The sequence below is a fragment of the Delphinus delphis genome, chromosome 3, assembly GCF_949987515.2.
Source record: "Delphinus delphis chromosome 3, mDelDel1.2, whole genome shotgun sequence".
NCBI classification, from domain to species: Eukaryota; Metazoa; Chordata; class Mammalia; order Artiodactyla; family Delphinidae; genus Delphinus; species Delphinus delphis.
The window spans coordinates 29,063,745-29,079,770 of NC_082685.1; the positions used below are offsets into that span (position 1 = coordinate 29,063,745).

Here is a 16,026-nt window from a genome sequence, read left to right on the forward strand (position 1 = left end):
GACATCACCGGGGCATGTTAGCTCAGGCTTCTATGGAGGACACAGCTGGCGTGGCCAGGGCCTGTGTGTGCGCTGGAAGAAGAAATACCCTTGAAGAGGAGTGCTTTCTAAACTCCTTCCCATCGTAGTACACATAGAAAGTGGTCATTTCTGTAGGGTGCACTAGAATAGAGCAAGGCTGCTAATGGCCAGAGATGACTGATCTGGGCATGGCTGCCATGAGCAGTTAGGTAGGCTGGGCACTGCACAGTTACAGGGGTGTCATCGTGTTGTAGAGACTGTGAACGGGAAAACCTGGGCAGTGCACAAATTACAGAGCCATATACAATAGCCCTGGCCCCTGGGGTTCTAACTGGCCACCCTGGGAAGCAAGAGGATTTGTATATTTGCACACTTACAACCCTTTTGTGGCACATTATCAGCTAATGAATAGCTAATGATCTTTAAGAGCAGGTGCAGAGATTTCTTCCGAAACCTTAAGAAAAAGGTACCTAGGAAGGTGAGGAGAAGGTCTCAGATATACATATTGTACGAAGATCTGGGAATACGAAGCCTTATTCCTATGTGAACTCCTTTAATTCTCCCATCTAGAGAAAAATCTCGCCACCGTCAAGGATGCAAGACATCAGTGGGGTGATCTCAACAGGCCTTGGGAATTCCAACAAAGGGAGGAACTGATTTACTTAGATTTGAGAGGAATGATGGAACACATCCAGACGTAATTTAATATTTATTTAGAAGTCAATCTGATCAGAGAAGAGAGCCTGTCTCAGAAGGCAGGGCTGAGAGACTAGACTCTGGGTAGGGGGAAAGGAGAGGGACTGTAGAGATTCAGCTAGCCCTGAGTGGATGGCTGGAAGGGAAGGAAATGAGGCCAACTCAGCCCAGGCTCTTTCAATGTAATTGACTGTAAATCCAGACATCCCTGGGGTGACTGCTGAAGGCGAGGGAAGGTGTAAACATGCAGAAGGAAGGGATGTGAGACATGTCTGGCACCTGCTCACTTTACCCTAATACTTCAATAGCACTTAACGATAATAATGATGATGGTGATGATGACGTTGATAGTAATAGTAACTTTGGCGTGTGCTGAGGGCTACTGTGTTAGGCATTGTGTTAGGCAGTTTGCATCCACTGTCTGAGTTGATGCTCACAAATGAGGAAACTGAGCCTCCAACAGAGGTTATACACTTGCTCAAGGTCACACAGCAATGAAGTATTAGGTTGGTCTGGAACTCAGGTCTTCAGACTTTGACTAGTTAATGAACCAGCTTTACTGTTTTCTGCATGGTATATATCGTACATGCATTGAGGGCCCTGAGATGTGTCAAATGATGAAGAGACTGTAAGGGACTCTAGAGGGTTCCACCCTGCGGCTTTGGAGGAGACAAGGAATAATTCTAACATGACAGGCACCTGTTATATTGGGGAGCAGCATTGCACCCAGGTAAAGAACTACATTTCACAGCTTCCTTTGGAGACTGGGGTGGCTAAAGTGATTTAAGTAGTAGTTGTTGGCTGGGTCTTCTGGGAACCTTAAAGCAAGCAGACTTAGCTAAGAAGTAGGCACCCTTTTGTCCTTCCCACTTTCCTTCTTTTCTTAGGTGGAATGTGGATGTGACCACCGGCGCTCCAGTATTCACTTTGTGAATATGGGGTGACATTGAGGATGTTAAACCTCAAAGATAATGGTTCATCCAGAGAAAATGTCTAGATCCCTGTCAACCTAGGTGTCTTCAAGATGACCTAGGTCATCTGTACCAGCCATGAATTGCTTCCCGCTAGACTCCTTTTAGGTCATAAAAAATAATAAGCCTGTATCTTGTATAAGATACTGTTATTTCTCATTTCTGTTACCAGCAGTTGAAACTAATCTAAACTGATAAACCCCTGATGCTTTGACAGGTGCTGTGCTAGGTACTTTACATATCTGATCCCAGTTTAATTCTCACAATGTAGGTAGAAATTATTTTATATATGGGCAATTACCCTCAGAGGCAGAGGCAGGATTTGAACCCAGGACCACCTGGTCCCCCAAACCATTGCTGTCTTCATGGAGTCATCCCAGAAAAAAGGGGACAGAACATGTGAGATAAACATTTAGGGGAAAAAAAATGCTGAGGCATGGAGAGAGAATAAAGGTGGTGAGTTCTTGGGATTATAACGAAATGCAGCTTCGAGTGGAAGAATCGTATCGTCAAACCTGCGGTAATTGGGAAGAATCGTCAAGAAAGCAAAGAGTGAGTGTGATAGGATATTTTCAACAGGCCCAAAAGTTAATGCTGTCAGAATCACTGAAGATGTTGAAGATATGGTCTAGAGTTCCAGAGCAGACCACAAGCTGGCGTCAGAAAGATCACTTCCTCTGGAAACACAAGTTTGGACATACTGGGTTGCTTCATTTGGGACAACAGCAGAAGGCCATCAAGATTCTTAATCCTATGTGTTTAAGAGTTTCAGTTCAAGACCTCGTTAACTTTTGATGAGGCAGAATGAATACTGTGGCAACAATGAGGAAGGATTTTCAGGATTTCCCCCACCATGCCTATGCATATCCCACCTCCTTGGCCACGCTTCTATTCTTCTATCCCTTTGCTTATTCTTTTCCCTTTTGCTTCTCTTTGCTGATAGCATACAACCCCCAGTGCATTTATTATTTATTGAACATTAAATCTCTGCTCCTGTCAGGCATGGTGCCTGCTCTGGAATGCAAGGATGAGCAACACCAACAAAGCAACACGTCCCAAGAACTTACGATGGGCTTAGCGTGTTCTCAGCACTGCCCATGTTTTATCTTGTTTAATCCTCACAATGCTCCCAGGCAAGCACTATTATCCCCATTTTACATGCAAGGCACAGACAGGTTTAAGTGCCCTGCTCAAGCTTACACAAATAGTAAGTGGAGGAGCCAGGGTCCCAATCCTGAGCTCACTCTCTTCACCCCTAGGCTGTACCACCCCCTCTGACGAGTGGTTCTCCAACAGACATGAAATTCTAAACTACCCGGGATGCTCTCTAAAGCATGGCTGCAGGGCTGACTCCACAGCTGCTGAATCAGCTCCCCAGGGAATAGGAGCTGGGTGATTCCGAAGCATACTATTGGTTAAAATACACTTAGTGTGATATCAGGCCTTATCTTCAGTTACCTGGGGGAGACCAACAGACAAATCATATATCCGTAATATAATCGTGTGTGCATGTACGTATGTGTATGTTTGTATGTATGTATAGTGCTATAGCGTACTCATCGGAGATGTTAACTTGTAAATCAAATATACAAGCATGGTTATCATTAAAACAACTATATTAGTATGTGAAGGTGCTAAGAATGCAGAAAGAACAGCACAGTGGGCAAGCACAGAAGATGGGTCCCCAACCTCAGACTGCTACCATTTAGGTTTGTCACTATTACTTAAAGCTATCGAGGCCTTTTGTCTCTTGGCCCAGTTGTACCAACCATAAAAAAAGTAATAGGTGCTAATCATTAGCCATTGATAATTTAGGGTGGGATTTTATTTCTAAATTCATCATGTCCCTGGGAATGGGATTTTGTTATAGCGCTCATTTGAGCTAACTTTCCCCCCCGATTTTAATGAAATAATTGACATACATCATTGCATAAGTTTAAGGTGTACAGCATAATAAGTTGACTTACATATATGGTGAAATGATTACCACGTTAAGTTTGATTAACATTCATCATCTCATATAGATATGAAAGAAAAAAGAAAAAGGAAAAAACACTTAAGATTTACTGTCCTCACAACTTTTTTTTTTTTTTTCGGGGTACGCGGGCCTTTCACTGTTGTGGCCTCTCCCATTGCGGAGCACAGGCTCCGGACGCACAGGCTCAGCGGCCATGGCTCACGGGCCCAGCCGCTCCGCGGCATGTGGGATCTTCCCGGACCGGGGCACGAACCCGTGTCCCGTGCATCGGCAGGCGGACTCTCAACCACTGCGCCACCAGGGAAGCCCCTCACAACTTTTTTAATCAATGACTTTTATGTTTATTTTGAAAGTTAAGATAAAATTGCCATGCAATATTATATTGGTTTCAGGTGTACAACATAGTGATTCAATATTGTATCTATTGTGAAATGATCACCGTAATAAGACTAGTTAACATTAGTCACCGTACGTAGCTGTGAATTTTTTTTTCTTGTGAGAACTTTTAAGATCTACTCTCTTAGCAACTTTCAGATACACAATACAGTATTGTATTAACTATAAGGGCCATGATGTACATTACAACCCCATTGCTCATTTATTTTGTAACTGGAAACTTGTGCCTTTTGACTCTCTTTTTCCATTGTGCCCATCCCCACTCTTCACATCTGTCAACCACCAATCTGTTCTCAGTACCTATGATCTTGTTTTTTTTTTTCTTCTTTTTAAAGATTCCACATGTAAGTGAGATCATAGGGCGTTTGTCTTTCCCTGTCCAACTTATTTCACTTAGTATAATGCCCTCAGGGTTCATCCATATCACAAATGGCAATATTTCATTCTTTTTTTTTTGGCAGAATAATATTCCGTTTGTGTGTGTGTGTATATGTATATTATATATATATATCACATCTTCTTTACCCGTTCATACATTGATGGACGCTTACATCGCTTTCATGTCTTGGCTATTGTAAATAATGCTGCAGTGAACACTGGGGTGTATATCTTTCTGAGTTAGTGTTTTCATTTTCTTCATCTATATGTCCAGAAATGGAATTGCTGGCTCGTATGGTAGTTCTATTTTTTAATTTTTTGAGGATACCCCATACTGTTTTCCATAGTGGCTGCACCAATTTACATTCCCACCAACGGTGCACAAGGATTCCCTTTTCTCCACATCCTTCCCAACACTTGTTATTTGTCTTTTTGATAATAGCCGTTCTAACAGGCGTGAGATAATATCTCATCATGGTTTGATTTGCACATCCCTAGGGATCAGTAATGTTGAGCACCTTTTCATGGGTCTGTTGGCTATCTGTGTGTCTTCTTTGGAAAAATGTCTATACAGATCCTATTTTTTTTTTGCGGTACGTGGGCCTCTCACTGCTGTGGCCTCTCCCGTTGCGGAGCACAGGCTCCGGACGCGCAGGCCCAGCGGCCACGGCTCACAGGCCCAGCCGCTCTGCGGCATGTGGGATCTTCCCGGACCGGGGCACGAACCCGTGTCCCCTGCATCCGCAGGCGGACTCTCAACAACGGTGCCACCAGGGAAGCCCCACAGATCCTACTTTTCAGTTGAATTTTTTTTTTTTTTTTTTTTTTTAGTATATCTATTTATTTTTGGCTGCATTGGGTCTTAGTTGTGGCACGTGGGATCTTTCATTGCATCGCGCGGGCTCTTCGTTGTGTCGTGTGGGCTTCTCTCTACATGTGGCATGCGGGTTTTCTCTCTCTAGTTGTGGCGCACAGGCTCCAGAGCATATGGGCTCTGCAGTTGTGGTGTGCAGGCTCTAGAGGGTGTGGGCTCTGTAGTTTGTGGCACGTGGGCTCTCTAGTCGAGGTGCGTGGGCTTAGTTACCCCGTGGCATGTGGGATCTTAGTTCCCCGACCAGGGGTCGAACCCACATCCTCTGCATTGGAAGGTGGATTCTTTACTGTTGTACCACCAGGGAAGTCCCTTAGTTGAATTCGGTTTTTTCTTTTTTCTTTTTTTTGCCTGTGTCGGCTCTTTGCTGCTGCGTGTGGGCTTTCTCTAGTTGTGGCGAACAGGGGCTACTCTTCATTGCGGTGTGTGGGCTTCTCATTGCAGTGGCTTCTCTTGTTGCGGAGCATGGGCTCTAGACATGCGGGCTTCAGTAGTTGCAGCACACGGGCTCAGGAGTTGTGGCATGTGGGCCCCAGAGAGCATGGGCTTCAGTAGTTGCAGTGCATGGGGTCAGTATTTGCAGTGCATGGGCTCTAGAGTGCACGGGCTTCAGTAGTTGTGGCTCACGGCTTCTAGAGCGCAGGCTCAGTAGTTGTGCCGCATGGGCTTAGTTGCTTCGCGGCATGTGGGATCTTCCCAGACCAGGGATCAAACCCATGTTCCCTGCATTGGCAGGCAGATTCTTAAGCACTGCACCACCAGGGAAGTCCCTTAGTTGAATTGGTTTAAAAAATTTTTTTTTGCTATTGAGTTGTACGAGTTCTTTTTATATTTTAGATATTAACCCCTTATCAGATATATGATTTGTAAATATTAAAAAACATTATAATGAAAAGGCTGCCTTTTCATTTTGTGGATGGTTTCCTTTGCTTGTGTAAGCTTTTTAATAGCCCCATTTATTGGTTTTCGCTTTTATTGCCTTTGCTTTTATGTCAAATCCAGAAAATCACTGTCAAGACTAATGTCAAGGAACCTACGCTTTTTCTTGGAGTTTTATGGTTCCACGTCTTATGTTCAAGTTTTTAATCCATTTGAGTTACTTTCTGTGCATGGTATAAGATAGTGGTACAGTTCCATTCTTTTGTATGGCGATGTCAAGTTTTCCCAGCACCACTTGTTGAAGAGAGTGTCCTTTCTCCATTTTATATTCTTGGCTCCTTTGCTGTAAATTAATTGACCATACATGTGTGGGTTTATTTCTGGGCTCTCAATTCTTTTCCATTGGTCTTTGTGTCTATTTTTATTCCAGTACCATATTGTTTTGATTACTATAGCTTTGCAGTAGAGTTTGAAATCAGGGATCATGATGCCTTCAGCTTTGCTGTTCTTCTTCTTTTTTTTAATGAAACAATTAAAAAAATAAATTTATTTATTTATTTTTGGTGTGTTGGGTCTTTGTTGCTGCTTGCGGGCTTTCTCTAGTTGCGGTGAGCGGGGGCTACTCTTCGATCTGGTGTGCAGGCTTCTCATTGCAGTGGCTTCTCTTGTTGCAGAGCATGAGCTCTAGGCATGCGGGCTTCAGTAGTTGTGGCACATGGGCTCAGTAGTTGTGGCTCACGAGCTCTAGAGTGCAGGCTCAGTAGTTGTGGTGCACGGGCTTAGTTGCTCCGCGGCATGTGGGATCTTCCCAGACCAGGGCTCGAACCCGTGTCCCCTGAATTGGCAGGCGGGTTCTTAACCACTGCGCCACCAGGGAAGCCCCAATGAAACAAATTTTTAATTTCAATTTTATATTTACAAAAAGACAAAGAGAATAGGGAGTGGGGAGGCAGGAATGATGCTGGTCACCCCCCAGCCCCCCCAGAGTGCAGTGAGAGGCCACAGCCAACAGAATGGGTCAGACTGCTCTCCTCTGCCATTACTGACAACAGCAATGGACCAAAGGCTTCAGTTAACAAGGTCAGTCTGTTTGGGGAGAGTCAGACGGTCTGTCCAGTCCATGTGCATGAGGAGGAAGTTCCAAGTCAGTCTATTGAGGCCTTGGCTCTCCATAGGCTGGGGCCCTTCTCTTGGAAGTTCTGGGCCGCCCTCTCCAGGGCACATAGGGGCCACAGGGACGATGCCAGGGAAAACCCCTGTGGACCACAGGGGACCGCTGCTGATAACAGGGTCGGGCGAAGGGAGGCCTAGGCGGCTGGCGACTAAACATAAAGTCAACTTCGAAGGTAAATTCTGTCTGGGTAGTTTGGGGGAATATCTGAATGGAAATGGTTTAAGGAGAATTGATTCAATTGGAAAGGATGGTCTGAAGAAAAATGGGCATCTTAGGGACAGACTAGGAACGGGGGTGTCACCTTGTGAAACGGGATGGGACAGGGTTGTGGGGACAGGAGTGGGAACTGGGGTGGGTGGGGAGATGGTGTGGGGGGCAGGGGGCAGCACCCAGGTGGAGGCAGGGGTTGGGGAGGAGGGAAGGCTGGTTGATCTCTGCAGCCCCCCCTTGAGAGGGGGCTGCCTCTCAAGTCTCTTGCCAGGTCCTCCCCTGGCAGGGCCGTCATTGATGCACTTGCCCACTGGGTCGTGCTGGGGCAGCTCCACCCCCCAGGCGTTGGCCACGTGGGGCAGCAGAAGCTGGGAGAGTTGTTGGTGCACGTGCACGTTCCAGTGCACTCTGTCGGAGCCGTGCTTTAGGGCCTCGTCAGAGCTGTAGAAGTTGGTTTCAATCACGTTGGTTTTCGGGGTTGAGGCTGCGGGTCGGAGCTCCGGTGGGAGGAAGCCACTGGTGATGTTGTCGCCCACGGGCATGGCCGTGTTCCAAACCAGGAGGCACGACTAGGGCAGCACCTGGCACAGGCGCCCAAATAGGCTCTCCAGGTTCTGCAGGTAGTTTGGCCAGGAGTCCTCCCCGTACGTGGTGAGGCCCCAGAGGCAGGAGCTCATGATGACCAGGTTCGGGTCGTGCTCACCCAAATGCAGCTCCTCCAGGATGGCTTCGAGGTAGTCGCGCGTCAGGAGTACACGTGCGTCAGGAAGTAGAAGCGCACCAGGTGCTGGCTGGAGCCAAACTGGCGCACCTCGCGGTAGTGGGTGCCATTATGCATGCGGCCCTGCTTGCCCCCCTGCACCAGCTCGTCCTGCTCGAAGCCGTACTCTCCCTTGGCCTTGAGCTGGCTGAGTGTGAGCAGGCAGTCCTTCTGCAGCAGGAGCACCAGGTCCTTGTACACGGCCCTCTGGACCAAGTCCGCCAGGATGGCCACGAACTTTTTGTGGAGCAGCTGCTGCACTTCGGAGGCGAGCCCGTGGCCCATGACGCTCGGGACGCGCCGCCTAGCTCCTTCCTTTCACTCGGTGGGTCTGCGGATGGCTCCTCAGGTGTAAAGGTGATCCCTCAGCTCAGGTGGCTGGTCCTGCTACATCCTCAGGCACTTTGCTCCAGGAGGTGCCCCGGAGAGGGGAGAATTAGGCATTCTCTGTTTCCTTCAATCTCCTGGGGCTGGCTCCTTTCTTTAAACCTTAAACACATTCTAGTTTCTTGCTTTAAAAAGGAAAGGAACCGTCTTTGACTCCACCTCCAGGACAGTCCTATCTTTTGCTTCCCCTTCAAGGCCACTTTTTGCCAAGTTGTTTGAACTGGCTGTGTCTGGGTCCTCACCTCCCACTCACTCCTCCTTTTACTTGATTTTGGCTTCCAACTCCATCAAAGCGAAGAAACGTTTGTCAGTAAATCCCCAGCGATTTCCTTGCTGCTTCTTTCAGTGACTACTTCTTGGTCGTTATCACATCTGTAGCATCCCTAGCTCCTTGGGGCTGGGGCACCGATGGTGATTCCCTTCCATGACTCTGCTGGAGAGTCTGACACCCTGGTCTCCTGTCTCACCTCCCCCGGTATCCTGTGTGAGTTTCTCTTTCTCTGGCCATCCCCAAACGTCAGTCTTTCTCAAGGCCCACTCATCGGCTCCTTCCTTCTTTTCTCCAACATTCTTTCCTTAGGTGAATTCATCCACGCTCTTGGTGCCCATACACTCCTATTTGCCCCAACTTTTCTGGTCTGTTCTTCTTTTTTTTTTTTTTTTTTTTAAATTTATTTTATTTTTGGCTGCATTGGGTCTTCGTTGCTGTGTGTGGGCTTTCTCTAGCTGCAGTGAGCAGAGGCTACTCCTCGTTGCTGTGCACGGGCTTCTCATTGCAGTGGCTTCTCTTGTTGCGGAGCACGGGCTCTAGGCGCGTGGGCTTCAGTAGTTGTGGCACATGGGCTCAGTAGTTGTGGCTTGCAGGCTCTAGAGCGCAGGCTCAGTAGTTGTGGCGCACGGGCTTAGCTGCTCCATGGCATGTGGGATCTTCCCGGACCAGGGCTCGAACCCGTGTCCTCTGCATTGGCAGGCGGATTCTTAACCACTGCGCCACCAGGGAAGCCCTGTTCTTCTTTTTAAAGATTGCTTTGGCCATTTGGGTATCTGTGGTTCCATACAGATTTTAGAAACATCTGCTCTATTTCTGTGAAAAACGCCATTGGAATTTTGTTAGGGATTGCATTGAATTTGTAAATTGCTTTCGGTAGTATGGACATTTTATCAATATTAATTCTCCCACTTCGTGAGCACGGAACACCTTGCCATTTATTTGTGTCGCCTTCAGTTTCTTTCATCAATGTCTTACAGTTTTCAGTGTACAGGTTTTTTACCTCCTTGGCTAAATTTATTCCAGGGTATTTTGTTTGTTTTGATGCAATTGTAAATGGGATTGTGTTCTTAATTTCTCTTTCTGATAATTTGTTATTAGTGTATAGAAATGCAACAGATTGCTGTATATTAATTTTGTACCCTGCAACTTGACTGAAGTTTTTAATTCTTTTTTTGTTTTGTTTTGGTAAAGTCTTTATGGTATTTTATATATAATTTCATGGCTTCTACAAATAGTGACAGTTGTACTTCTTCCTTTCCCATTTGGATGCCTTTTACTTATTTTTCTTGCTTCATTGCTGTGGCTAGGACTTCCAATGTTGTGTTGAATAAAAGGGGCAAGAGTGGGTGTACTTGTCTTGTTCCTGATCTTAAAAGAAGAGCTTTCAGCCTTTCACCATTGACTACAATGTTAGGTATAAGCTTATTCTATATGGCCTTTATTATGTTGAGGTACGTTCCCTCTACACTCACTTTGCTGAAGGTTTTTATCTAAATGGATGTTGAATTTGACAAATGCTTTTCACATCTATTGAGATGGTCATATGATTTTTATCCTTTATTTTGTAAATGTGTATCACATTGATTTATCGATGTTGAACCATCCTTGCATCCTTGGAATAAATTTCACTTGATCATATGTAGGATTCTTTAAATGTATTGTTGAACTCAGTTTGCTAATGTTACGTTGAGGATTTTTTCATCTATGTCCATCAGGGATACTGGCCTGTAATTTTATTTCTTGCAGTGTCCTTGTCTGGTTTTGGTTTCAGGGTAATGCTGGCCTTGTTAAATGAGTTTGGAAGCATTCTTTTTAGAAGGACTGGTATCAATTCTTCTTTAAATGTTAAGTAGAATTCACAAGTGAAGTCATGTGATCCTGGACTTGCGTTTCGTGGGAGGTTTTTGATTACTGATTCAATCTCCTTCCTAGTAATTGGTCGGTTCAGATGGTCTCTTTCTTCTTGATTCAGTCTTTGTATGTTGTATGTTTCTAGAAATTTATCCAGTTCTTCCATGTTGTCCATTTGTTGGTGTATAATTGTTCATAGTAATCTAGTATGATCATTTTATTTCTGTGATATCGATTGTAATTTCTTCTTCATTTCAGATTTTATTTATCTGAGTCCTCTCTTTTTTCTTAAATCTAGCTAAAGGTTTGTCAATCTTGTTTATCTTTTCAAAGAACTAGCTCTTGTTTCATTGAATTTTTGCTATTGTTTAATCTCTGTTTCGTTCATTTTTTTGCTCTGATCTGTATTATTCCTTCCTGCTACTAACTTTGGGCTTCATTTGAGGTATAAAGTTAGGTTGTGTATTTATGATTTTTCTTGTTTCTTCAGGTAGACATTTACCACTATGAACTTCCCTCTTAGAACTGCTTTTTCTGTATCCCTTAAGTTTATGTTGTATTTCCATTTTCATTTGTCTCAAGGTATATTTTTATTTCTCTTTTGATTTGTTTCACTCACTGATCTATAGCATGTTGCTTAATCTCCATATATTTGTGAATGTTCTAGTTTTCTTCTTCTAATTGAGTTCTATTTCTAGTTTCAAACCATTGTGGTCGGAAAAGATGCTTGATATGATTTCAACCTTGTACATTTTTTAAGAATTGTATTGTGGCCTCATATATGATCTATCCTGGGGAAAGTTCCAAGTGCACTTGAGGAGATGTGTATTCTGTTGTTTTTGGATGGAACATTCTATTTATATCTGTTAAATTTATCTGGTCTTATATGTCATTTAAGGCCAATGTTTCCTGATTGATTTTCCGTCTGGATAATCTATCCATTGATGTAAGTGGGGTATTAAGTCTCCTACTATTGTTGTATTCCTGTCTATTTCTCCCTTGAGATCTGTTAATATTTGCTTTATATATTTAGGTTATCCTATGTTGGGTGCATAAATACTTACAAATATTATATCCTGTTGTTGGATTTACCCCTTTGTCATTATGTAATACTTTTCTTTAACAACTTCCACACACACAATACGGCAGGGTTAACCATGGTCATCATGTTGTACGTTACATACCTAGCACTTATTTATCTTATAACTGGAAGTTAGTGCATTTTGATCACCTTCCTCCAGTTCTACCTCCCCCACCTCTGCCTCTGGTAACCACAAATCTGATCTCTTTTACTATAAGTTTTGGGATATTTTTGTTTGTTTGTTTTATGGATTACACCTGTAAGTGAGATCATACTTTCAGCATACCAATACAAAGTATTGGTCTTTCTCTGTCTGACTTATTTCACTTAGCACAGTGCCCTCAAGATTCATCCATGTTGTTGCATATGGCAGAATTTCCTCATTTTTTTAATGACTGAATAACATTCCATTGTATATATATACCACAACTTCTTTATCCATTCACTGTCAATGGACACTTAGGATATTTCCATATTTTAGCTATTATAAATAGCTGCTATGAACATGGGGAAACAGATATCCATTGTTTGTTTTCCTTCAGACATATTCCCAAAAGTAGAATTGCTGGATCATATAGTAGTTCTATTATATTTTTAATTTTTTGAGGACCCTTCATACTGTTTTCCATAGTGGCTGCACCAATTTACAACCCCACGAATAGCGCACAAGAGTTCCGTTTTCTCCACATCCTCACCGCACTTGTTAACTCTTGTCTTTTTAGGATGGTCATTCTAATGGGGGGTGGTGGTGGTGGTGGTGGTGGTGAGGTGATATCTCATTGTGTTCTTGATTTGCATCTCCCTAGTGATTAGTGATGTTGAGCATCTTTTCATGTACCTGTTGGCCATCTGTATATCTTCTTTGAAAAAATTTCTATTCAGGTCCTTTGCCCAATCCAATTTTTAATTTTTTTTTTTTTGCCATTGGATTGTATGAGATTTTTAAAATAAATTTTAGGTGTTAATCCTTTATCAGATATATGGTTCACAAATATTTTTTCCCCATTTTGTAATTGTCATTTCACTTTGTTGATTGTTTCTTTTGCTGTGCAGAGCTTTATAGTTGACGTATTCTCACTTGTTTATTTTTGATTTTATTGATTGTGCTTTAGGTGTCATATCCAAAAAAATCATTACCAAGACCCATATCAAAGAGCTTCTTCCTGTTTTTTCCTCTAGGAGTTTGATCATTTCACGTCTTACATTTAAGTCTTTAATCAATTTCAAGTTACTATCTGTGAGAGGTCTAAGACAGAGGTCTAGGTTCATTATTTTACACATGAATATCCAATTTTCACAGCACCATTGATTGAAGAGATTATCTTTTCTCCATTGAGTATTGTCAAATAGAGTTGACCATAGAAGTCTGAATTTATTTCTGGGCTCTCAGTTCTATTCCATTGGTCTATCTGTCTGCTTTTATGCCAGTACCATACTGTTTTGATGACTGTAGCTTAGCAGTTTAGCTTGAAACCAGGACGTGTGATACCTTCTGCTTTGTTCTTCCTTCTTAGGATTTCTTTGGTCATCGGGGTCTGTTATGGTTCCATATAAATTTTAGAATTTTTTTTCTACTTTTGTGAAAAATGCCTTTGGAATCGTAATCGGGATTGCATTGTATCTAGAGATGGCTTTTGGTAGTTTTGACATTTTAACAATCTTAATTCTTCCATTCAATGAAACTGGGACACCTTTCCATTTATTTGTGTCTTCTTTGATTTCTTTTATCAGTGTCTTGTATTTTTCAAAGTAGAAATCTTTCACCTCCTTGGTAAATTTGGTCCTATTTTATTGTTTTTGATGCTATTGCAAATAGCATCATTTTCTTCATTTCTTTTTTAGATAATCCATTCTGAGTGTATAGAAACACTACTGAGTTCTGTTTGTTAATTTTGTATCCTACACTTTTGCCAAATTTGTTGATTATATCCAACAGTGTTCTGGCAGAGTATTTAGGATTTTCTATGTATGAAATCATGTCATCTGCAAATAGAGATAATTTTACTTCTTCCTTTCCAATTCTGATACCCTTTATTTATTTTTCTCGCCTGACTGCTCTGGCTAGAACTTTTAATACTATGTTGAATAGGAGTGGTGAGAGTGGGCACCCTTGTCTTGATACTGATCTTAGGAGAAAAGATTTCAACCTTTTACTGTTCAGTATGATGTAGCTATGGGCTTGTTATATATAGCCTTTATTATGTTGAGGTATGTTCTATCTATACCTAATTTGTTAAGCGTTTTTATCACAGACAGGTGTTGAATTCTGTCAAATGCTTTTTTCCTGCATATATTGACATAATCATATGATTTTTTTCTTTCATTCTATTAATGTGGTGTATCACACTGACTATTTTGCATATGTTGAAACATCCTTGCATCCTATGGGTAAATCCCACTAGGTCATGGTGAATGATCCTTTTAAGGTGCTGCTGAATTTGGTTTGCTAGTATTTTATTGGGAATTTTTGCATCTATATTCATTAGGGATATTGGTCTGTAGTTTTCTTTTCTGGTTTGGTATCGGGATAATGCTGGCTTTGTAAAATAAGCTTGGGGGAGTGTTCCCCTCCTCTTTATTTTTTTGAAAGAGTTTGAGAATGATTGGTATTAATTCTTCTTAAAATGTTTGGGAAAATTCACCAGTGAAGCCATCTGATCCTGAGCTTATCTTCATTGGGCAGTTTCTGGTTACTGATTGTCTCCTTATTAGTAATTGGTCTGTTCAAATTTTCTATTTCTTCCTGATGCAGTCTTGGTAACTTGTACGTTTCTAAGAAATTTCCATTTCTTCTAGGTTATTCAGTTTGTTGGTGTATAGTTGTTCAGAGGAGCCTCCTATGATCCTTTGTATTTCTGTAGTATAAATTGTAATGTGTCCTTCTTCATTTATAATTTTTTTAAAATAAATTTATTTTATTTTTGGCTGCGTTGGGTCTCCGTTGCTGCGCGAGGGCTTTCTCTAGTTGTAGTGAGCGGGAGCTACTCTTTGGTGCGGTGCACGGGCTTCTCATTGCGGTGGCTTCTCTTGTTGTGAAGCATGGACTCTAGGAACGTGGGCTTCATTAGTTGTGGCACGTGGGCTCAGTAGTTGTGGCACATGGGCTTAGTTGCTCTGCAGCATGTGGGATCTTCCTGAACCAGGGCCCGAATCCCCTGCACTGTCAGGCGGATTCTCAACCACTGCACCACCAGGGAAGCCCTTCATTTATAATTTTGTTGACTGGGTCCCTTCTCTTTTTGCCTTGGTTGGTGTACCTAAGGGTTTGTCAGTTTTGTTGATCTTTTCAAAGAACCAACTGTGAGTTTGTTTTATATCATCTATTGTTTTCTTGTTCTATTTATTTCTGCTCTTTTATTTCCTTCCTTCTGGTAACCTTGGGCTCAGTTTGTTCTCCTTTTTTCTAGTTCCTTAAGACACAGAGTTAGGTTGTTTATTTGGAGTCTTTGTTGCCTCTTAGTGCAGGTGTTTGTTGCTGTGAACTTCCCTCTTAGAACTGCTTTTGCTGCATCCCATAAGGTTTGGTATGTTGTAGTTCCATTTTCATTTGTCTCAAAATACTTTTAAAATTTCCGCTTTAGTTTGTTTTTGATCCATTGGTTGCTCAGGAGAGTGTTTTAAAATTTCCATGTATTTGTACATTTTCTAGTTTTCCTCCTGTTACTGATTTCTAGTTTCATACCACTGTGGTCAGAGGAGAAACTTGCTATGATTTCAATCTTCTTTAATCTGCTATGTTGGTGGCCCAACATATAGTTTATCTTACAAATTGTTCCATGGGCGCTTGAAGAATGTGTTTTCTGCTGTTGTCAGATAGCATGTTCTGTATGTGTCTGTTAGGTCTATTTTGTCTATAGCATTGCTCAAATCTGCTGTTTCCTTATTGACTCTGTGTCTGAAGGATCTATCCATTGTTGAAAGTGGGATATTAAAGTTCCCAACTATTTTTGTGTTGCTGTTTATTTCTCCTTTTAGCTCTGTTTTTGTTTTATATATTTAGATGCTTCAGTGTTGAGTGTATAAATATTTATACTTGTTATATCTTAATGGATTGACCTCTTTATCAGTATATAATGAACTTTTTTGTTTCTTTTTACCATTT

At 42.4% G+C, this 16,026-nt stretch overlaps 1 protein-coding gene, 1 long non-coding RNA gene and 1 pseudogene across 3 annotated transcripts in view; 1 reads left to right on the forward strand and 2 right to left on the reverse strand.

Annotated features, from left to right (window-relative positions):
- LOC132423082 (uncharacterized) overlaps positions 1–16,026 on the forward strand; it is a 64,926-nt gene that overhangs the window by 36,926 nt on the left and 11,974 nt on the right. The window lies entirely within an intron of this gene.
- The window catches only part of LOC132423081 (teneurin-2), a 713,011-nt gene that overhangs the window by 21,750 nt on the left and 675,235 nt on the right, over positions 1–16,026 (reverse strand). The window lies entirely within an intron of this gene.
- On the reverse strand, positions 7,341–8,619 carry LOC132421962 (PC-esterase domain-containing protein 1B-like; annotated as a pseudogene).